Source organism: Plectrocnemia conspersa, unplaced genomic scaffold, assembly GCF_051122295.1.
Source record: "Plectrocnemia conspersa isolate PC_06_02 unplaced genomic scaffold, ASM5112229v1 ptg000003l, whole genome shotgun sequence".
Taxonomy (NCBI): Eukaryota; Metazoa; Arthropoda; class Insecta; order Trichoptera; family Polycentropodidae; genus Plectrocnemia; species Plectrocnemia conspersa.
This window is the reverse complement of record NW_028277167.1, coordinates 186,596-189,996: the sequence shown is the minus strand read 5'-3', so window position 1 is coordinate 189,996 and position 3,401 is coordinate 186,596.

Genomic DNA, 3,401 nt, shown 5'->3' with positions numbered 1-3,401 from the left:
CGGAAATGTGTGTGCGATGAGGATAAAGAAGGACGGATTGTTGCGGAAGCATGATTTGATATCGATTCTTGTGAAAATATAGAAAATCTATAAGAAGTCATAAAGTGCAACAGCAATTTATTTTTAAAATTAAGCATAAAATTGGATAGTCTGACTCGTTTTCAGTCTGTTTTAAATAAAGTAACGACTTACAAATTAACAGTTTGTAAGTTGTTACTTTATTTAAAACAGGCCCCGCTTGTGAGTCTGGGAACTAAAAAAACTATTTTTTTACTTATTTTTTTACTAACTAAAAAAACTATTTTTTTAGTTTAGCAAGTTTAAATATTAATCTGGATACCCGCAGAATTTCAAAGTCCTTAATATATCACACATCGGAACGCATTGCTCTTAAATACAAATTTAATTATATAGTAAAATTATTTTTAGCGACGTGTATGGGCTGCATGCTTGCGGTCGCTTTCCGAGAACTCCCCGAGTTTATCCGTTTTGCAGGATGCGCGAAAACTGGCAACACCCGCGCCTTCGAAACTTTTCTTCGAAGCTTTCTTCTTCTTCTTTTAGATTAGATAGCCCTGCATCGAATCGAATCGAAGCATATGGCGAACGCGCCCCATTACAAGTCGAACAAAAAACAAAACGACCGCCGCCCCGGGGATGCCACGCGCCAAATCGCAAGCGCCGGCTCTCAAACGGACCCTAATCCAGTGTCTCTCAATATTCGGGATGATAATTTACTAATTACTTCGTAAACTGAAACTCCTTCCGATGGCTTTATAATATCAAAAAATACGCAAGCGATCAAAGATAGTGTCGATTTTTAGCGAATATGAACAGGCTTTCTATTTATTTTAATATAATATAATAGTATTTCTTAAAATATTTTATCGCAATTGTGACAATTCTCGTTAATTATGTTTCATATAATTAATAATAAATTACAGTGTTAATTGAAAGCGTTCTTAACGATCACATGAACGACCATTAAAAGAGACGCTACTATTTTTGTCACAATCAAGAAAAAAAATCTCGATGCTCGACCAAATAGTTTGATCTTCATCCCTCCAAACATGCGTTACAGTTATAAAAATATGATAGAATTTATATCTATATAGATTTTTGATTATTGCCACTTATTAAAATCTAGAATCAAAATTAATTTTGTAATAATCCCAGATTTAAGGATTTTTTATGTAATTTTAGTGCAAAATGGTTTGTGCAAAGTTTGTACATACATATACTGTAAATACTCTTATTACATTTATTTATCTGGCATTCTATGCACATATCGTTATATCTTCGCAACCGTTATATTCATGGCTTTTTTTGTCATGTAACGCGGTGGTATTTTTATGTTTCAAAAGCAATTCTCACTGAATTTATGTGCGTAGTGATTGACAATGTGCGGAACATTATATTTCTTTATTTTTCACAAAAATGTCACGCCATTATTTTAATTTTCTTTATTTTTTAGTTGAAGTTTAAAAATGAAAGAAAATTCCAGTTACTTCTCAACCGCCAGCCACACTAAAAAAGTCTAAAACAATAACAGAAACGACTACAGAAAAAATAGTAATTCTGAATCATCTCAAGCTGAAGCTCCTCAAAGCATGGCCGAATTTTTTGATCATTAGACCAAAAAATGAATAGTTGAACATACACAAAATGAAGCTTGGCAGCCTTGCAGTATTGTTGGAACTCTTAAGACTGAATCAATAACGAGAATGAACATTTCCAAAAAATGGGCCAACAATAAAAAGATTAAAAACACATATGCTGGGAAAGATATAAAGCTACAATTGGACTTACTTAGAAAAAAAATTCGCTCACAGAGAATCTGCTGCATACAAAGCAGCGTTAAAAAATATTTCTGAAGCTGATTTTTTTTTTTATTTTGGGATAATAAAGTAGCGGAGGAAAATCAATCATTCTTTTAAAAGTTAAATTTATCTGAAAGAACTGAGGAATTGAAGTGGCTCGTATTCTTCATTCAACAAACGCATATTGTGAATCATATCAGTGATGAAATGAGAAATAATGTATTAAAATCGGAAAATTTAATTTCATCAATAATTGCTGAACCACCATCATTGTGTATGTTTGATGCTGTATCGAAAGCGTTGGAATGAATTCACCGATTAATTTAATTTTGGACTTGATTGAACTTGAAAACGTAAAAATTCCTTTGGAAGGATTTTTTTTCAGAATCTTATAAACTTATCACGCTGACGCTCAGCTGTAACTCGCATAGAGAAATTTACATGTCGTTGAAATTACGTACGACGATAAGACGACACTGTTCGTATTGAAGCGCATATGAATGCGTGTAAAGAATCCTTTGACGCGTGTTTATTTATTGAAGATAAGATAGCAGTAGATCGCATTCGAGGTTCCCGAATTAAGCGTCGTTTCTCCTTCGATTTCCATGGCGTCCGATGTCGTTATAAAATTATGGTAAACAACTCGCATCGCGAACGATAGCGTCGATTGAATAATCAATCGACAATTACGAACCAAGATAAGGACTAAACAAACGACAGAGCGACGAGATAACGCAGCTGAAAATCAGAGTTACGTAAAACGGAAAAGTGGCGTTACACTACCAGAGGCGGAGGTAATGTGAATTTCGTCCGCCACCTGCCCGAGGTCCAATTTGACCGCCGGAAGTCGAGTCATGTGCCCAAAAAATAACATCTGCCCCCCGAATACTCTACATTATCGCATCGGGAATCGCCAGTTTATGTATTTTTTTTAATACGTGCACTAAAATCCTTTTGCTCCTTTTTTGCCAACAGGTGAACGCTATTAATCGACGACAGAATGCAAATACTATTTTTAATTGACTGTTAAAACACTGAAAAAATCTTTTATTTAAATTCATTCCTGTGCTTTGAAGAAAAAATATTTTAATTTGTAAATTTTCACACTGCGCAGCGCGTAAAATTATGTGGACGGAAAAAATAACGTGTTACTAATTCATTATATATATATATATTTTTAATAGCCATTTTATTCTTAGATAAGTAGACGGCGTATACAAAGATTTTGAGAAGGCTTTTGACAAGGTTTGTCATGGGTTATTATTTAAAAAAATTCGGAGCTCGGTTGCTCGGATGATTTAACTCGAGTTATATAAACGATCATATAGTTTGTGACCTATAGTGGTCGATTGTCGAAATATCACCCCTTCGGGAATTCTCAAGGGTCCAACCTGCGCTCTCTGCTTTTCACGTTATTTATTAATGACATAAATACAACAGTTACAACTTCAATTTTTTTTTTGTATGCAGATGATAGATTCACTATGCAGATATGCTTTCGTCAATCGTCCCTTTATTGTCGGAAAAAGCTAAACTGAGTCATTTGCAAAGAAATAACGAAAAATCAACAACACAAGCTGA